The following is a 21,447-nucleotide window of genomic DNA, read 5'->3' as shown; positions in this document are numbered from 1 at the left end:
CAACCTGAAATCTGGCATTGTGATGCCCCCAGATATGGTTTTCTTTTTTAAAATTCCCCTGGCTATTCGGGGTCTTTTCTGATTCCACACAAATCTTAAAATAATTTGTTCTAACTCTCTGAAGAAAGTCCATGGTATTTTGATAGGGATTGCATTAAACGTGTATATTGCCCTGGGTAACATTGACATTTTCACAATCTTAATTCTGCCAATCCATGAGCATGGAATATTTTTCCATCTCTTTGTGTCTTCCTCAATTTCTTTCAGAAGTGTTCTATAGTTTTGAGGGTATAGATCCTTTACATCTTTGGTTAGGTTTATTCCTAGGTATCTTAGGCTTTTGGGTGCAATTGTAAATGTGATTGACTCCTTAATTTCTCTTTCTTCAGTCTCATTGTTAGTGTATAGAAATGCCACTGACTTCTGCGCATTGATTTTGTATCCTGCCACGCTACCGAATTGCTGTATGAGTTCTAGCAATCTTGGGGGTGGAGGCTTTTGGGTTTTCTATGTAGAGTATCATGTCATCGGCGAAGAGGGAGAGTTTGACTTCTTCTTTGCCAATTTGAATGCCTTTAATGTCTTTTTGTTGTCTGATTGCTGAGGCTAGGACTTCCAGTACTATGTTGAATAGTAGTGGTGAGAGTGGACATCCCTGTCTTGTTCCTGATCTTAGGGGAAAGGCTCCTAGTGCTTCCCCATTGAGAATGAAAATTGCTGTGGGCTTTTCGTAGATGGCTTTTAAGATGTCGAGAAAAGTTCCCGCTATCCTTAAACTCTGAAGAGTTTTGATCAGGAATGGATGCTGTATTTTGTCAAATGCTTTCTCTGCATCTAATGAGAGGATCATATGGTTCTTGGTTTTTCTCTTGCTGATATGATGAATCACATTGATTGTTTTATGAGTGTTGAACCAGCCTTGTGTCCCGGGGATAAATCCTACTTGGTCATGGTGAATAATTTTCTTAATGTATTGTTGGATCCTATTGGCTAGTATCTTGTTGAGAATTTTTGCATCCATGTTCATCAGGCATATTGGTCTGTAATTCTCCTTTTTGGTGGGGTCTTTGTCTGGTTTTGGAATTAAGGTGATGCTGGCCTCATAGAATGAATTTGGAAGTACTCCATCTCTTTCTATCTTTCCAAACAGCTTTAGTAGAATAGGTATGATTTCTTCTTTAAACGTTTGATAGAATTCCCCTGGGAAGCCATCTGGCCCTGGACCCTTGTGTCTTGGGAGGTTTTTGATGACTGCTTCAATTTCCTCCCTGGTTATTGGCCTGTTCAGGTTTTCTATTTCTTCCTGTTCCAGTTTTGGTAGTTCGTGGCTTTCCAGGAATGCGTCCATTTCTTCTAGATTGCCTAATTTATTGCCGTATAGCTGTTCATAATATGTTTTTAAAATCTTTTGTATTTCCTTGGTGTTGGTAGTGATCTTTCCTTTCTCATTCCTGATATTATTAATTTGAGTCTTCTCTCTCTTCTTTTTAATAAGGTTGGCTAATGGTTTATCTATCTTATTGATTCTTTCAAAGAACCAACTCCTGGTTCTGTTGATCTGTTCCACAGTTCTTCTGGTCTCGATTTCGTTGAGTTCTGGTCGAATTTTATTTAACTCTCTTCTTCTGCTGGGTATAGGATCCATCTGATGTCTTTTCTCTAGTTCCTTTATGTGTAAGGTTAGCTTTTGTATTTGAGTTCTTTCCAGTTTTTGAATGGATGCTTGTATTGTGATGTATTTCCCCCTTAGGACTACTTTTCCTGCATCCCAAAGATTTTGAACGGTTGTTTCTTCATTCTCATTAGTTTCCATGAATCTTTTTAATTCTTCCTTAATTTCCTGGTTGACCCTTTCATCTTTTAGCAGGATGGTCCTTAACCTCCATGTGTTTGAGGTCCTTCCAAACTTCTTGTTGTGATTTAGTTCTAATTTCAAGGCATTATGGTCTGAGAATATGCAGGGGATGATCACAATCTTTTGGTATTGGTTCAGACCCGATTTGTGACCCAGTATGTGGTCTATTGTGGAGAAAGTTCCATGTGCACTTGAGAAGAATGTGTATTCAGTTGAGTTTGGATGTAAAGTTCTGTAGATAAGTGTGAAATCCATCTGGTCCAGTGTATCATTTAAAGCTCTCGTTTCTTTGGAGATGTTGTGTTTAGAAGACCTATCGAGGGTAGAAAGAGCTAGATTGAAGCCACCAAGTATAAATGTATTATTACCTAAGTATTTCTTCACTTTGGTTATTAATTGATTTAAATATTTGGCAGCTCCCACATTCGGGGCATATATATTGAGGATTGTTAAGTCCTGTTGTTGGATAGATCCTTTAAGTATGATATAGTGTCCCTCTTCATCTCTCACTACAGTCTTTGGGGTAAATTTTAGTTTATCTGATATAAGGATGGCTACCCCTGCTTTCTTTTGAGGACCATTCGAATGGTAAATGGTTCTCCAACCTTTTATTTTCAGGTTGTAGGTGTCCTTCTGTCTAAAATGAGTCTCTTGTAGACAGCAAATAGATGGGTCCTGCTTTTTTATCCAGTCTGAAACCCTGCGCCTTTTGATGGGGTCATTAAGCCCATTTACGTTCAGAGTTACTATTGAAAGATATGAGTTTAGTGTCATCATGATATCTATTCAGTCCTTGTTTTTGTGGATTGTTGCACTGAACTTCTTCTTAAAGGGGAATTTTAAGAGTCCCCCTTAAAATTTCTTGCAGAGCTGGTTTGGAGGTCACATATTCTTTCAGTTCCTGCCTGTCTTGGAAGCTCTTTATCTCTCCTTCCATTTTGAATGAGAGCCTTGCTGGATCAAGTATTCTTGGTTGCATGTTCTTCTCATTTAGGATCCTGAATATATCCTGCTAGCCCTTTCTGGCCTGCCAGGTCTCTGTGGAGAGGTCTGCTGTTACCCTAATATTCCTCTCCATAAAAGTCAGGGATTTCTTGTCTCTTGCTGCTTTAAGGATCTTCTCTTTATCTTTGGAATTTGCAAGCTTCACTATTAAATGTCGAGGTGTTGAACGGTTTTTATTGATTTTGGGGAGGGGGGGGGAATCTCTCTATTTCCTGGATCTGAATGCCTGTTTCCCTTCCCAGATTAGGAAAGTTTTCAGCTAGGATTTGTTCAAATGCATATTCTGGCCCTCTGGCCCTTTTCGGCGCCCTCGGGAACCCCAATTAAACGTAGGTTTTTCTTCCTCAGGCTGTCGTTTATTTCCCTTAATCTGTTTTTATGGTCTTTTAATTGTCTGTCTCTTTTTTCCTCAGTTTCCCTCTTTGCCATCAACTTGTCTTCTATGTCACTCACTCGTTCTTCCACCTCATTAACCCTCGTCGTTAGGACTTCTAGTTTGGATTGCATCTCATTCAATTGATTTTTAATTTCTGCCTGATTGGATCTAAATTCTGCAGTCATGAAGTCTCTTGAGTCCTTTATACTTTTTTCTAGAGCCACCAGTAGCTGTATAATAGTGCTTCTGAATTGGCTTTCTGACATTGAATTGTAATCCAGATTTTGCAACTCTGTGGCAGAGAGGACTGTTTCTGATTCTTTCTTTTGAGCTAGGGTTTTCCTTCTAGTCATTTTGCTCAGGGCGGAGTGGCCAAAAACAAGTTGTATTGGGAAAAGGAGAAAAAGAGAGGAGAGAAAGAAGGAAAGAAAAGAGAAAAAAGGAATAGAAAAAGGAAAGAAAGAGAAGAAAAAGAGAAAGAAAAAAAGAAAGGGGAAAATAAGGGTGGGGGAAGCAATCAGAAATCAAAAAGAAAAAAACAAAAACAAAAACAAAAAACACGGGGGAGTATCTTCTGACTCTGTGTACTTTAAGTCCCTTGACTTCCCCTGGAACTTGTCCGTCTAGCTGGTCTTCTGGGGGAGGAGCCTGTTGTGCTGATTTTCAGGTGTTAGCACTCGGGGGAGCTGCTCTGCCCCTGCCTGGTTCAGGGCTCAGTGGGGGTTGTTTACCCTGTGAGGCCCCAGGAGGAACAACCCCAGTGGTTGCTGCAGCTCTGGAAACCTGGATTCAGCCCCCGCAGGAACTCCGGAGCTCTCCGTCTGCAGGGCCTGGAGGCTCCGGGGCGGGGCCGCTGATCTGCTCAGCTGGGGCAGGAGCGTCCTCGCTGTCCTGGGCCCTCCCGGCCTCTGCCTGTCCCGGGGGAGGCCGGATCCTGGGCTGTGTCCCGGCGCCCTGTGCTCCGGGGCCTGCGCTGTTGGAATCCTGCTCCTAGGGCCAGGCGGCCTCCTCCGCACGGAGCCTCTTCCTCTGCCCGAGCCCCTCCGAGCTGCTCCTGGAACCGCGCAGCCCCCTCCGCACGGAGCCTCTTCCTCTGCCCGAGCCCCTCCGAGCTGCTCCTGGGGCCGCGCAGCCCCCTCCGCGGAGCCGCCGCCCGAGCCCCTCCGAGCTGCTCCGGGTCCCGCCGGGTCCCGCCGTGCGCGCTGCAGCCCTTAGGGAGCTCGGCGCACTCTCCTGGGCGCGCAGTTGCTCTGTTACTGTCTCAGGGAACCCGAGGGCATCCCCGCCCTCCTGGGTCCTGCTCCAACTCCCCACGAGCCCCTTTCCCCTGGGAAGGTCGGTGCAGCTCCTGCTCCTCCGGGACGGGGCTCTCCTGTCCTGGGGACACTCGCCCCGGCCTCAGCCCGGCTCCTCGCGGGCCCCTCCCCCTTGGAGGCCTTTTGTGTCTTTATTTCTTTTTCCCCGTCTTCCTACCTGGATAGAAGCGCGAACTCTTCTCACTGTAGCGTTTCAGCTGTTCTCTCTTTAAATCTCAGGCCGAATTCGTAGATTTTCAGGATGATTTGAAGGTTATCTAGGTAATTTGGTGGGGACAGGTGACTTGGGGACCCTACTCTTCCGCCACCTTGCTCCTCCTTGGTTTGCATTTTCTTAATGCTTGATGATGTTGAGTATCTTTCCATGAGCTTGTTAGCCACAGAGTGTCTTCTTTTATGAAGTATTCATGTCTTCTTTCTTTTGCTCATTTCTTAATTGAAATGTTTCTCTTGTTATTGTGTTATACAAGTTCTTTGTATATTTTGTGGCTATGTGTCTGGATCCACTTTTAGTCAGATGTATGTTTTGCAAATATTTTCTCTCATTTTGCTTTTTTATTTCAATAGTGTCCTTTGACAAGTAAAAGTTTTGGTTTTGGTGGAGTCCAATTAACAAAATTTTCACTTATGGGCTTATGATTATGTCTTGCCTAAGAAATCTCTGCCTAAATCAAGATTATAAAGGTCTTCCCTTATATTTTCTTTTAAAAGATTTAGCTCCTATGTTTATTTTGAATTATTTTTCATGTATGGAGTAATGAGAAGGCTGAGATCCATTTGTATGTGTGTGTGTATATATATACATACATATATATCCAATTATTCTAGCATAGTTTACTAAAAAGACAATCTTTCCCCCAGCCTTAAATTTTTTACATCTTTGTTGAAAAATCAATTGGTTATATAATTGGTGTATTTCTGGATTGCCATTTCTGTTCCATTTATCTCTATGTTTATTCTCTGCCATTACTATACTGCCTTGGTACTTTTTCTTTTTTTTAAGATTTATTTATTTATTTATTTATTTATGATAGACAGAGAGAGAGAGAGAGAGAGAGGCAGAGACACAGGCAGAGGAAGAAGCAGGCTCCATGCTAGGAGCCCAACGTGGGACTCAATCCTGGGAGATTGAGGATCTCCCAGGATTGCGCCCTGGGCCAAAGGCAGGTGCTAAACCCCTGAGCACCCAAGGATCCCGTTGGTTCTTTAACTTTGTAATCTTGAAATCAAATGGTATAAATCCTCCAACTTTATTATTTTTAAAAAATCACTTGCAAATTCTAGATCACTTGAATTTCCCTATGAGTTATATAATAAGCTTGTCAATTCTCTTTACCCTCATTTATGAAAGATATTTTGCTGAATATAGAATTTAGAGTTTTTTTCTGTCAACATTTTAGAGAGATAAGCCTCTTTTCTTTGGTTTGCATGATTTCTGACAAAAAGTCTGCTGTTTTGTTTATCTTTGTGTCTCTGCATGCAATGTGTCTGTTTTCTTGTTGCTTTCAGGATTCCCTCTTTAACACTTTTTTGGCAGTTTGATTACAATAAAACTTGGAGAAATTTGATTTATGTTTATTTTACCTAGGCTTCATTTTGTCTTTTGGTTCTGAAAGTTTATAACTTATTAAATTTGAAAAAAGTTTGACTATTATGTCATCAAATATTTTTTTCTCTTCCTTTCCTTGTCTTCTGAAATTCCAGTTGCACAAGTGTCAAATCATTTGTTATTGTCTCAGAAGGTCACTAAAGACTAATTTTTTTTTCAGCCTTTGTTATTTTTCTGTGCTTCGTTCTAGGCATTTCTATCACTATCCAATATACATATTGGATTTGTGCTGTTTTAAAGTTCTTGTCTGTTAATTAATTTGATTATATTTTTAATTTTGGGTCTGTTTCATTGATTGACTTTTCTCCAAGTTATGGGTCACATTTTCTGCTTCTTCATATATGCAGTGATTTTAGTTAGATGTGGGACATCATGGTTTTATGTTCTTGAGTGCTGCAATTTGTTATATCTTTTTGGGTGAATTTAGAATACCTTTAATGGAGGAAAAATGAGTGGGAAATATCAGAAAGAGACAGAACATGAAAGACTCCTAACTCTGGGAAACGAACTAGGGGTGGTGGAAGGGGAGGTGGGCCGGGGGTGGGGGTGACTGGGTGATGGGCACTGAGGGGGGCACTTGATGGGATAAGCACTGGGTGTTATTCTATATGTTGGCAAACTGAATGCCAATAAAAATAAATTTATAAAAAAAGAATATTTTTAATGCTCATTTAGCCCCACTTTTAAGATGAGGCTTCTCTGGGCTCTCCACTAAATGTACCATGTATTCATGAAGGTCTCTTTTCTTGGGTTTATGGGAACTTGAATGAATCTCAGACCTTACAAACTCCAGGAATTGTTCAGCTCACTGGTAACTGTTCTGTTCTCTGAAATTATTCATATCCAGTGACGTGTTTGCAAATTCATTTTCGGCCAAAGACTTGATGCGACTTCCATGAAAATATCCTGAGCACTTCTGCATAGCTCCCTCCTCGTAGGCAGTCTGCCTCACAAATTCAATTGCCTTGGCTTCCCCAAATGATGATTTCTATCTCCTCAAGTCATTAATATACACAAGTTTTGTTAGAATTCCCCTTCCTGAACTTCAGTAGAAATTTTCTAGACAGAAAGTCTAGACAAAAGTAGAGCTCACCTCATTCCTTTCTCTTTCCTCCAAGATTATTCTCCTATACTGCCTACCATCAAGTTTCTTAAAGTAGTTACTTCCTAAACTATATCCAGTTTTCTAGTTGTTTATGGATGGAGGGTAATTGCAAATCCTTGTTGTATCTTGTGTGTGGCCAAATTCTGACAACACTTAGCAGGAAGGCTGGTTTTAGAAAATCCTGAAATTTAGTGTCTCTGACATATAATAGAACTAAATGTAAATTCAGCTGTAAAAAAAAAAGTTAGCTGCCTTTGTTATTTAACCTCACAAGTCTTCCAGAATCTGAGTCCTTTTACTAGCAGGAAAAAACACAGTAACACTGGCCAAATAAGATTAATTCAACTTGAATTCAAAATACATTGGTGAAAAAAATCCATTAAATGCTAATCACAACTGTTTCTCCCCTCTACAGAGTCTTCTCTAACTTTCTTTCCCGTACAACTGGCTTCTGGGTCCATGCCAGCATGGTGGGTATAAAGGGGTCCACATGCTGTCTTCTGGAATTTTCCTTTCCTTCTCTCATCACTGGATGGCCCACCAGAGTGCCTACTGAGGTATGACTGGTCTGGCTTATTCTGTGATGTCATGTCTGTTAATGCCTCTGGATCTTGTCATGACCCCACAGTGGCTCTTTTACATTTTTCTGATTGTCTCAAATCTGTGATCCTTGCTGGAGACCCAAGAGCTATCAGCTGATTTTCCTCATCATGCCACAGTATGCAGAATTCTTTGAAAGAGGCAGGCTTCAGATACTTCCTCAGACATTGCTTTTCTGCCCAAGGATTATATAACACCAACAAAAGGCAGAATATAAGGCTTTGCAAAGGAGTGTACAGCATTCCCTCTTCCCTCTCCCCGGAGCATTAGTTCCCAAGTAGGTGGGTAAGTCACTAATACCTATACTCTTCTCCTCTTTCTCTCCTTTCCAAATCCTATGCTTCTTAGTAAAGGAAACTTTCCTTCCTGTCGTAAGGAAACTTTGTTTGCAGTATGGTCTCCATTCTTGTTTTCTTATAAATGCGATACTAAGTTTTCTTATAAGTGCAATACTATAGAAATTGAATGAATCAAGGCCACCACTTTCGATTGTAAAGAGAAGCTTTTGAAATTGAAAAACACTTGTTCTTTAACAAAGCATGACTTTCTGACTAAACTTTTGCAATGGACTAAAAAAGGACTCAACAAGGAATAAAAAGACTCTTTGTTCTGTACCTACTCTCTCATTCTGAAGCAGTATCATTGATTTAACAGGTAAAGCATCCAATAAACACCCAGAACTGGGAAACAAAAAATAAACTGATTTAATGCCTGAAAAAATATTATCTTCTATAGTAAGCCTTTGCATGAGAATTGACTTTCATTATATCCTCCTCATCTTTACTAGCATCCCTATGTCATAGTTGTAATAATAGTAAGAGCTAAAACATACTGATTTTGTGAGGTATATAATCACTGGTCTATGTATGTACTGCTATAAGCCCTTTAAACTTACCCCTTCTAACAAGCTTATAACAAGCTTATGTCCTATGTACTATCATTATCCCTATTTTACAGAAGGGGTATTCATCTATTCCCCTTTATGTCCTTGGTGAAGTCCTTGTTCAATCCCCCAGTTTTGTCGGTGTCTCATCAGTCACAGTGCAGGAAAGACACAGTCTCACAGAAAAAGAGAAGAATGATTAAAAGAATGGCTATTATTTATTGAATATTTGTTTTGACATCGGTCCTACATACTTTATATAATTATTTTATTTAATTCTTACAACTACTTTGTGGAATAGGTATTGTATTCCCATTTTACAGACTGAGAAACAGACCCAAAGCAGTTAGGGGATTGCCTAAGGACTTTAGAAAGAAGTCCCTGGTCTCCTCACAGGGAGCCTGCTTCTCCCTCTGCTTATGTCTCTACCTCTCTCTCTGTGTCTCAAATGAATAAATGAATAAAAAAATCTTTATTAAAAAAGAAAAAGGTGGATGGCACCTGGGTGGCTCAGCGGTTGAGCATCTGCCTTTGGCTCTGGGCATGATCCCGGGGTCCAGGGATTAAGTCCCGCATCAGGCTCCTCACAGGAAGTCTACTTCTCCTTCTGCTTGTGTCTCTGCCTCTCTCTGTGCGTCTCTCATGAATAAATAAATAAAGTCTGTAACAAAGAAGAAAGAAAGTAAGAAAGAAAGAAAGAAAGAAAGGAAAGAAAAAGAAAGAAAGAAAGATCCCTGAATATGTTTATCTACTTCTTCACCATGTACCCCCTAACATACACCCTGCAAACCCCACCCTCCACTCTTGAGGAGGAACCATAATTTATTCACATTTTCTAAGGGGCACACATTGTTCCAAAGTTTAAGAACCACTGAAGTATAGAGATGCCAGGGTGGCTCAGTGGTTGAGCGTCTGCCTTCAGCCCAGGGCGTGATCCTGGAGTCCTGGGATCAAGTCCCATATCATGCACCCTGCATGGAGCCTGCTTCTCTCTCTGCCTGTCTCTGCCTCTCTGTGTGTGTGTGTGTGTCTCATGAACGAATGAATAAAATCTTAAAAAAAAAAAAAAGAACCACTGAAATATAAATGTCATAAAACCACTAGATACTATAGGTGGACAAATGAGTACTATTAGATTCTAGATTCAGGTGAAATTTCTTCTCAAATTCTTCCTCCACCCTAGGTGGTAAAACATTGGTCCCTCTGCAAGGATGGAGATCAAAAGACATTCCACAGCATTTCTGTTCTCAGGACCATAGAGGTACAACCTTCCCTTTGCAGCTTACCTTCAGCACTTTCCCTTCTGTCTTGTTCTTACCCTAAATCTGATTTGTGTACTCCCTTCAGTCTGTCACCTTCACCAGACTAAGATCTTTGAAGCAGGGGCCATGTCTATTTTTACTTTCTATCCATCTCCAAATTACAACATTTTACATATAGTTATTCCCTGATATGCTTTTGATGGAACAGAAACTAAAGCAATAGTCTCAAGGGACTTCTCAGACCAGCATCTAAATGTTAATTGTGTTCTTATTTCAGACATATGTCAGGCTCAAAGTCAGCTACAGCCCTTGCCTTCCTTTGAATTTCCAGAAGCTGATGAATTTTGGAGTTTTTGTCAAATAACTATAAAAGAACATTTTAAACATTACTATATGCATTTCTCTGGGCTTCATTATTTAATTGCTGCTATCCTCCAACCTCTGATTTTGTAAAATGCACTCTGCTTTCTTTCCAGCTCTGCCTGTGCAGGGTATAGGTATGTGGAAGCAGATGGTAGATGGAAACCCTCAAAAAGTGAGCTCAAGCCAATTTAATTATTTTTTAAAACCTTCAGACAGTCCCCATTATTTCCTTATTTTCCAGTATAGCTTTCCTATGAGACACACTTATAAAAAATAATAGAATAAGAGTTGTTTTAATATGACTTCATCCCAATCATCCATAGAGCACATACTATATTACTGTTTGAGTCTCTCTGCTCTCTAGAAAGTTGTTTTTGTCTCTTTTTCTTCAGCAAGGACTTTATATGACAGTTTGAGTCTTTATGGAATACTGGCACTATTATTTTCATTGTGTTGTGAGAAAATGATCAGTAAAATAAATTTATGTGTCCATATTCACTCATACATCTGCTGGGATCTGCAGGTTACATGGAGGAATTGAGGGGCAGCAGGAGGTGGTGGGGGGTGAGGAAAGTAGGGGATTGTCTTACTGTTTTTACTTAAATTACAAGTCACAAATAGAAATGTTTTCAAGAGATGATTTTCACATCCCTGAGAAAATGGCAATTGTCTAGATGGTAAATTTGTGGAGGTAGCTGGAGCAAGGGGAAGGGCACTACAAGATGGTCCCCTGAGCCTCACTTTGGTATTGCCACTATTCATATGCCACTTCATGTATAAAACTCATGAATCCTCCACTGAAAAATGTAAATGAATTTTGAATTTTGAATTAATAAGCATTAATAGAGGCATTTCTTCTCTTCTTTTTTCTAGTTTATTTTCAAGGCCATTTCCGATCAACTCCACTACATTTTCTAGATAATACAAAGATAGCAGAGATTTGGGGGTAGAAAGAGTATGCCTACCTAACATTGGCCCATAGAACTCCTCAAATTGCACCTTGCAACTTTTGTCAAATGAGTTCATCGAAACAGTAATATTAATTTAATCATGTATTGTTTTAGTTTTTATGATGAAATAGTTCAGAGGAATATGTTTAAATAAATTCCTAGTGTTTTATCTGAAAATCTATTCTATGATAATAAAAAGTAGGTACTCACATTTTTTTCCCTAAAGTCCAAGTAAAATACTGAGATTTGTTTTTTTTTTTAATTTTTTTTTAAAGTTTTTATTTATTTATGATAGTCACAGAGAGAGAGAGAGTGAGAGAGGCAGAAACACAGGCAGAGGGAGAAGCAGGCTCCATGCGCCGGGAGCCCGACGTGGGATTCGATCCCGGGTCTCCAGGATCACGCCCTGGGCCAAAGGCGGGCGCCAAACCACTGTGCCACCCAGGGATCCCAGTACTGAGATTTGAATAGGGCATATCAGTTGTCTAAAGTCACTCGAGTTTGGGGAAAAGAGTTTCTTTTCACTTTATGAATAAGAAATCCAAAGCAACTGAATGAGTAAAGGAATTAAAAAATGCAATAAAAAGGATCAGTTTCCATTTTATGTGCAGTGAGCATTAGAATTTTCTTTAAAATTTTTTAAAGAGATGAATGTTACCTATAAATATTGAAGAGATGATTTGAAGCACTTCCGATTTCTATAATCAATTTTTAAATTGAAATAATTTTATCACAAAGCTAAGAAAAAAAAAGAGACAGGAATAAAAAAAAAAAAAAAAAAAGGATGAGTGAGACATTCCACAGTTTCTCAGTTGAAAGGAACAGCACTTCCTTTTCTCATGATACCGGAAGCTCCCTGGATAGTGGACCATATCTGATTGAATCTATCTCCCTCCAGCAGAGCAGTTGTGTTACTTTTCCCAGCAGCTGATTGGGTCAGTCCAACTCAGGGCACTCAGCTGACCACCAGGTTATTACATTCCCAAGACTGAAGACTCCTTTTTTTTCTCAGCATTTAATGCATCATTCCTCTCTTTAGAATCTTAGGCTCCTTCTCTGAGAAGTAATACAAAAAGAATGCATAACTGGGGTCTCTTTCAAACTAGTGCATGATCAGTTTTCTCCTCTTTCATTCCTGGAGAGTAAATGGAAAAATATGTTTAATGCTTGTTATAACTATAACCTCCATTTGCTCGATTAAGAGAATGGGCATTTGAAATTTTTGCACTGAAAAAATAATTACTACACAGTTATTATATTTTAGCTTTATTTCAAGAAGACAAGAAATCCATTGGATTAAAAATTAACAGTAACATTAGGGAATAAAGGATTCATTAACCAAGAATTAGGTCACTAACCTAGTTTATTTTCAATGCTATACGTTATGCAAAAGAAAGACAATCTCCTTTAGTTTACACAGAAATGAATGAAAGAATGTGTGATGTGGGATCATTTCTGTGGCTTACAACTGTGGAGGGTGGTTGTAGCCTGTGGAGCCAGAGTGGAGAAATGAAGCTGAAAGTGCTTTGATGTCTAAATTCCACTGATAACTTTTAAGCAAAAATAACAGTAGAGTGAGCTGTGAAAATAGTAGTGGAAGAGAGAGGATGTTTCAAGAAAAATATTCACACAATTATTTAACATTGAGCTGATCAAACAAAATAAAATTGTGAGCCTTTTTCTTCTTAGGAAGAAAATAGGATGTTTACATTCTTAATATTTCCTTTCATCTGAGTCCAAATATGAAGAATCTAAGAGTCTGAGGCTGGCTGGATCTTTCAATAATTTTCCTTCAGAAAAGCCTTCAGTGAGGAATTAAGAAAGTCAATGTCAGGGGGAAAGGAAGTTGTTTTAATGGGAAGGGGGAAAGTTGAGGAAAAAGAGATGACAATATGAAACAATAAATTCAAAGAGGGAAACACCTCCAAAAACCTAATGTTTATCTCTTTGATTCTTAACTAAGCATAAGTAGCAGAATTATGGAGGTTTTTCATTACACAGTTGCCAAGATGCCACCATATAGGATTTCTTAATCTGAAACCCTGAAAATGGGACATGGACTTGGACCTTTTCAAAAAGTTTCACCAGTGATTGTGAAGCACACTTCATCTTAAGAACTACTATTCTAATATAATCCACATTTCCCTCAGGCTTGGCCACTCTGTGCTTATGAAACCACAATAATAGCAATAGTTGAAAATTCATGGTCCTCTGTGTGTAATTGCATGGTCTCATCTACCTATTTCTGTAGTCCCCAAATGCATAGCATGAGGTTAGAAAGAATTCCTTCCAAACTTTTCTGCTTCTCATCCCTTGTTGAAGTCTCAGCTAGAAGGGCCACTTGAGTGGTACTTAACACTGGCTCCTTGCTCAGAGTGCTGACCCCTAACCTGGTTCTCCCAAAGTACAAACACTCACAAGCCCATGTAGCCTTTGCCATCTCAGAGCCAGGCTGTGTTATGCCTACACATGGGGAAGTGATACTCCTCCATGGTCCAGAGGCACAGGCTCACAAAGACTGAGACCCAATCTCAGAACTATAAAATTCTTCTCCTTCCTCCCATACCTCACCACCACATTACTAAAGGCTCTTTACAGCAGTTGCTTTTACTGGACATATCATGTCCAACTAACAAGAAAAACTTGCAAGACACACCAAAAGACAAAACAAAACAAAACAACAACAACAAAAAAAAAACCCCTCAATTTGAAGAGATAGAGCAAGCGTCACAACCAGAAAATTAAAGATAAAGAAAAAATTCTGAAAGAAGCCAGAGGGGAAAAAAACACCTTACTTGCAGAAGAACAAAGTTAAGAATGATATCTGACTTCTGAGAAGCCCTGCAAAATGAGCATGGAGCAAAATATTTAGTCTTGAGAGGAAAATGATGCTCCTCTTCCCTAACCTGTTCCTACTTCACCACCTAGGTTTCTAAACCACATGATAGATGCCTCTGTGCCAGTGAAAACAGATCCTTAAGATCTTCCCTGTAGCCCCTTTCTGCATCAGGCTTCAGGCTTACTCCATGGGTTGCATTAATAACAGAGACCGCCCCCTGCCCCCTCCATATCTATCTCCAGTCACCTCCCATTTTGGAGATACTTTCCTACTATGTAAACTACTCCACCCAAAAAGCCTCTTTGAGCTTTTAGCTGCCCATTTTCATCAAACACACACCAAAATCCCAAATCCCAGTTTAGGTTGAGATGAATTACCACTACACTAGTAATTCTTCTATGACAATACCCTTTTCTCCCAATTTATGTAAAATCTAGCTACATCCAAGGAGATCACAAGGTCTTCAATCAAGTGAGTTGCTAAATACCAAGCCCTATAGTTGCTCAGAACACATCGTTAACATGTGTATTTTCAAATCCAAAGCCCAAGCGCTATTTGGATTGTCACATGGATAAGGGGAAAGAAAAGGGTGAGAGGGCATTTGGCAGAAATGTATCCTCAGATCTCCCCTCCTAAAAACTGCTTGAAGAAGTTGCCGTACCATGTCAGCACTTCATGATCTCCTTGCTCCCCGCACCCTTGCTCTCTGCTCTCTGCTTCACCCCCACTTCCCAAATCTTCTTGTCAGGGCTTTGCATCTTTTCAAGTGTCCCACCGTTCAGCCAGTTGTAGTTGTTGCTTTTAAGATTTTATTTATTTGAGAGAGAAAGTGAGCCAGAGAAAGAGCACAAGCGGGGGAAGGCCACAGGAAGTGGGAGAAGCAGACGCCCTGCAAAGCAAGGAGTCCCCAACCAGGGCTAGACCCTAGGACCCTGGGATCAGGATTTGAGACTCAGGCAGACACTGAGCCACCTACATGCCCCTCTTTAGCAGCTCTTTAAGCCAATAATTGGTTGTTAAATTTGAGTCTTCTTCCACCTACCTCCCAGAGCAAATTTATCACTACATCCCATTGGTTCTATACTCTAAATTTCTATTGATTTTATTTTCCCCTTCTCTGCATCCCACAGTCTCTAGTCTGGACCTACATCATGACTTGCTGAGACTAATACAATAAGCCACAACTGACTTCATTGCATCTAGTTTTGTGCCCTGAGCATTTTTTCCCCTATGATACAGAGTATTTTTTAAATGTCTGCTTCTCCCCCTCTTGGAAATCTTAAAGTCTTCCTAAATTCTCTGAATGTCAGGGCCTTCAACTATAAACTGAGGATAATGATTTCTCCACTAGTGGTTATTATAAGAATTTGAGAGAATATAGAATATATGTACAGAGAATATGTATATAAAAAGCCTTGTATAATATTCTATTTGGCATGTGTCAGAAGTTATTACTTTTTTTGTTAAGATACTTGAGGGCATTGGACTAAGTGGAGAAACAGAAGTCCATTCTAGCTCTAAACTACTACGGTTGTATGTTACCAAAAGAAGCTAGGTGAACCTAAATATTAAACTTGATGCCATACTCTTTAGATATTCTATTGGTAATAGAATACTGAATTAGATGGACGCAGATATGACTCATATCAGACTATGTCAAAGGTCATAAAAAATCACTCTTGTCTACATACTGCATGTTGCCAACCCCAGCTTTGTCACTTTTCTTCTGATGGGTCATAGATTGTCGACAGATTGCTCAAGCTAGGGAGTTAAAAAAAGAAAATGAGTGCTTCAAATAAGTCAAGCCTTTAGGGATCCCTGGGTGGTGCAGCGGTTTGGCGCCTGCCTTTGGCCCAGGGCGCGATCCTGGAGACCCGGGATCGAATCCCACATAGGGCTCCCTGCATGGAGCCTGCTTCTCCCTCTGCCTGTGTCTCTGCCTCTCTGCCTCTCTCTGTGTGACTATCATGAATAAATAAATGAAATCTTAAAAAAAAAACACAAATAAGTCAAGCCTTTAAACAAACTGAAATAAGAACTTTAATATAAACACCGCTCATCTCATCTTTGCCTCAAATGAGGATGAGGGCGGAAGGAGGGTTTCCAAAGGTGGAAGTGATGGTGTTTTCCAGTTAATGCATAAGAAGGGAGAAAAGAATAATCAGAGAGAGGCATAACAGATGGTCTTCTGAGAAAGATAATACTTGTTAACTGAATTAAACTGAATTTAATTTAAAAAGTCTCCTGGGTTCTCCTCCACAGGAATTTGAGGGTCAAAACACTGGGGAATGAGAAGTTTGTAATATTTTCTCTGGTTCCTAGAACCCTTTTTTTTTTTTAAAGATTTTACTTATTTATTCATGAGACACACACACACACGTACAGAGAGAGAGAGAGAGAGAGAGAGGCAGAGACACAAGCAGAGGGAGAAGCAGGCCCCATGCTGGGAGCCTGATGTGGGACTCCATCCCGAGTCTCCAGGATCACGCCCTGGGCAGAAGGCTGCACCAAACCACTGAGCCACCGGGGCTGCCCTGGTTCCTAGAACTCTTTCAGGAGAATAGGCTAGCTCTGAAGAGTGGAGTAACTACCAGGAAAGGAAAAAGAATAAAGAATACTGAAGGAATATGGTGTCCCTCAGCATCTTGAGATTCAAAATGCAAATGTGAAACCTGTATCAGTAGATATATAATACCTTTTCCAGAAGCATAAGTCTATGTTCTAGTCTTTCTCTGATCCTCTTTTCTAGATTCTAAACTCCTGCTCCATCATCCCATTCTTGAAAGGAATTTCTTGGATCAATTACCATTCATTCCTGCAGATATGGGAATTGTGCCATTTCCTTTTTAATCTGTGGTAGATAAATATATCTTTCTCAATGAATGAAGCATTAGTTTATTTGCTTAAGATAAATAAATTAATTAATGAATGAGTCTGAGAACTCCCCACAAAGCTTGTTCTTACAGCCTGAATTGCAAAGTCTTTCTCTATTGTGGGTAGAATGCCTACCTTGTTGATTGTACAGGAAACTGAGAGTTATAAATGAAAAACCTTATATTCTGCTTGGCACAGAGTCTAGAGTTATCTTTTCCTATAATAAAGTTCGATGATATCCCAAATTTGGAAATTAAAATTCCAGGCATATCCCCAGAACAAGCATCATTAGGATTTCAAATAGTCCGTAGCTCATGGTCCAAATACACACGTTTTAAAATGTCATATAATTGATGAGATCCATTAAACCTCAGAGACATATTTGACTTTCTATTATGAATTCCAATACTTGAAAACCTTGGGGGAAAGCCTTCTGTAATAGGGTATGTCAAATACAAGCTCTGTTTTCGCTTATTTATACTAAATAGCCTCTAACCCCCAATGCACTATGCTGCACAAGATTTATTTACAAAGTCTTTAGCCAGAGCTAGAGTTCCATGAGTTCTAGTATGCATGAACTTCCCTCCAGCAAATTATTTTGGGTTAGTTTTTGTGATGTGGCTTTGATTTCAACATATTTGTCCATTTATGTTTAGAAAATACATAGTTATGAACACTTTTTATCCAGTGAGCTGTATTTTCATTTTGGAGTATACTATTTAGAACAAAGACTAAATGTATTGAATGCATTCCTTCATGGGTTATAAATTAAATTTCTGGATAGGGACATGATCCTTACATCCTAAGCAAGGCAGAAAGTTATATAATTTTCAAAATATTTAGTGAGATCAGTTGACCCATAATTTGAAGAGCATTCAAAATTTTCCCCGTGAATAATATGAATCACACATAAACCCACATTTACCTACTTTTCCTAACTTTTAAAATGTAGAAAAATGGGTTCCTGGGTGGTTCAGTCAGATAAACATCTGCCTTTGGCACAGGTCATGATCCCAGAGTCCTGAGATTGAGTCCCATGTTGGGGTCCTTGCTCAGCAAGGAGTCTGCTTCTCCCTCTCCCTCTGTCCCTCTCCCTTGATCGTGCACTCTCTCGCACACTCTCTTTCTCTCTCTCAAATAAATAAATAAAATGTAGAAAAATTCAGATTCCTAAATTACATGTTACTCTTCAAAATAATTGTCATGTGACTGCATTAGTTGGCTAATTGTATGTTCTCACTAAGATACATTATTATTTGAAAAGAAATTGTTTTCATAGGAGGTATGGAGAAGGAGATTCTTTTTTTTTTTAAGATTGTATTTATTTATTCATGAGAAACACACACAGAGAGAGGCAGAGACACAGGCAGAGGGAGAAGCAGGCTCCATGCAGGGTTTAGTAATAAGCTAAAACATTGGTTTATCTTGAGGCTACTTGGTGTACATAATGATAATATCCTCATAAGCACCTGTAGAATGTACTATTTAAAATGTTTTTATATGCATTATCTTTTATCATTTAATCACAGATAGTTATAAATGTCAATAATTCTTTGGATTGGTCAAAATGCAGAAAAAAACCTAAATTCATATTTCATGGTATGAATTCATATTTCATAGTAGAATTCATATATCAAAAAACTTTTATTAGCTTTTTCTGATAAGTAAATAGAGCATTTTACCAGAAGAAATAAATATAGGTTTGGAACAAATATGTCAGAAAAAATGGTTTCTCATTTACATATAAAAATGCATATACCATGACTTCTATCAATCTTCTTTAGTTCACTCTTAAATATGTAACGGCATTATAACCTGAATGGGCTCACTTGGGGTACTGGTCAGACACCACAAATCCTACATGTCACAGCTAGGTTAGGAATTCAACAAGAAGGAGCCAAAATCCAGAAAGGAAATGGAGGGTCCAAACCATTGTTCTTAAGAAGCACAAGGAGTTGTAGCTGGGAAAGCCAAGTATTACAAATTAGAATCACAGTCTGGAGCAAGGCTGACCATGAGAGTGTGATCTAAGGGGCAACAAACAGGTACAACTGGAATTGGATGGGAACATGTGGCAAGTCCTGGGATAACTGGGTATGGAATAAGTTTATGGGTTAGCTGGTATGAGGCACAGAGGTGGCCCTTACTTAAAGGTGAATGCTGGGGGAAAGACAGGTAAAACAGATCAAGTCTTGTTAGTGCTAACTACATAACTGGTTATGATGACAGTTATTAAAATGTAATTCTACATGGAGATTTGTTTTCTTGTTCAGAATGCTTTAATTGGAGTAGTCATGCAATTACTGCCTTCTACTTATTGATTTGAAATATTATTCAAACTAAATATTTGGGAACATATTCTATAATTAACATTTATAAGTAATTGGAATGATTATTAAATATCTACTAACTTCCAAATACAATTACTTATCTGTCATTTTGAACAGGATGAAGCTTAAATCCTTCATCCTGATAAATAAGAATAAAAGCAATTCATCACTTTGACTAACATAGGATAGATAATAAAAATTATGTGTCGATCAAATATGAACTATATCTGATTTGTTGCAGTTTGGGATGCAATTTACTCTTATCAGGGTACTATTAGGAAGTTAAAAAATTACTGCAATTCAGTATAATTTTTTGTTGTGCTTTTTGCCTATGTATGATTATATAATTCCAGCCAAGCCATTCTTCTGACTCTGATTCTGGATTCAAAGTCTTTGTCTAAAAACTGTACTTAATTGCCCTTCCTTTTGATTTTCACAAGGGATGTTTCAGCCTCGTGTTTTTGATTTGTATTACGTGCGTTTTTCTGAAAAATGTTCTAAGACACTTTTGTGTCTTGTGCAATTAAGGGAAATAATTCTCTACTAGAGGATAATATGGTAAAACAGCAGCTCACAGGAAGATTTTTAAAATGCATTTCTCTATTGATTTAATGTGAATTTGTTTGATTCACAAAATCAAACTCTGGAACTCGTGGTAAGAAAAGAAACTAAGGAACACACAAAAAGAACAGAAATATGCAAAGGCCTCAAGGGAAATTTCAGGAATAAAGGGCAACAATTTCTAAAGATCTAAAAAAAAAAATCAAAAGTTTGTACTTTTCTGAAATCTGTCACTAACATGTGCCATGAATTAAATATTTGAAATAGCATAGATTTAAAAATAAAGTTAAAATTCCCACAACTATTACCAATATAAAATATCAATTTTCTTCTTTTCTGCTGATCCCTGCTCCACATTAGGAGGCTGATCTTCACTATTTATTTATTGGCACGGAAGAGAAATGAGACATCACTCCAGAGGTTGACCTGACTAGGGCAGGAAACAGTTTTTCTGGAAACTGCACAACATTTGTAAGTCTCTTGATAATTGTACCTACAGCACCTTGGTTTGCTTGTCTCAGCTCCTATTTTGCTATGAACTGCCAACCAATTCAAGCACAAGGGTTTTGTCCCTAGTGTCAGTGCCACCAGCAGTGTGGCTGCTACAGACACAAGAAATTGAAGGATATGGTTGATGTTGATTCATTTAATTTTCAAGACCCATTTTGTGAGAGGGTTTAGGGAGTTAGATTTCTCTTCTGTGCCCAGAAAAGTACAATATATTTTTGCACTCTGAGATGCTGCATGGTATTGGCCATTTATGTGTATGTGTCTGGATATTTTTCAATATCCAGAGAGACTGCTGAAAACACACACACACACACACACACACACACACACAGACTTAGCAGCAAGGCAAAATGACCAACTGAATTGTAATGAAACTAGTTCAATCTTCAAACTAGAGAGATGGGAGAGATGGCATCATCATCAATAAAAAAAATACTTTGGAGTTATACTTTGGAGCTTTGGAGTAAAGCTCACCTAGGCCAGAGGTTTCCACATGGCAGCTTTGGAGATAATCAGGAAAAATCTCTTAGAGATTCTGGCTGCTGGACGCCAAGTGTCACCAAGGACAGTGGTATCAACAGTTAGCTGTCCTCTTTGCTTCACTCTCACCTGCTGCCGTGTACACACACACACACACACACACACACACACACATGAACACCCCTACACACATATTCTCTACAATCCTTACCTTCTACTTTGAGGTCTGGGGTCCTACATTTGTCTTCCTTCTGCTCTTTCCTCAGACCAGAGCATCAAGATTTGAGCACATGTACACAGAAACACATAGGCAATCTCCTAAATATTCTTTTGGCTAACAGTCCAGCAAATTCCAGTACTCTAAGGATTAACTAGTCACTTTATTTCTTTTGGAAGGCTCTACTATAACCGAAGCCCAACATTTTGTTTATCTTCCACTGTTTATCTTCCAAGGAACATGCTCAAATGCACTCATCATGACAAAGTACCTGCTGTGGAAATACATTTTTAAATTGTGAAGCTTGAAGGC

The 21,447-nt window shown here is 39.1% G+C and overlaps 1 long non-coding RNA gene across 2 annotated transcripts in view; it reads right to left on the bottom strand.

The window, feature by feature from the left end:
- The window catches only part of LOC144304037 (uncharacterized), a 149,422-nt gene extending 128,175 nt beyond the window's left edge, over nt 1-21,247 (bottom strand). For both annotated transcript variants that reach the window (XR_013371027.1, XR_013371028.1), the window contains exon 1: nt 21,130-21,247. This is a non-coding gene — a long non-coding RNA (uncharacterized LOC144304037). The remainder of the gene's footprint in view (nt 1-21,129) is intronic.
- Between the last annotated feature and the right edge of the window lie 200 nt (nt 21,248-21,447).

This window comes from Canis aureus, chromosome 33, assembly GCF_053574225.1.
Source record: "Canis aureus isolate CA01 chromosome 33, VMU_Caureus_v.1.0, whole genome shotgun sequence".
In the NCBI taxonomy this organism is placed as follows: domain Eukaryota; kingdom Metazoa; phylum Chordata; class Mammalia; order Carnivora; family Canidae; genus Canis; species Canis aureus.
The sequence above is the reverse complement of the archived record's forward strand: the minus strand, read 5'-3'. Positions and strand labels throughout refer to the sequence as shown.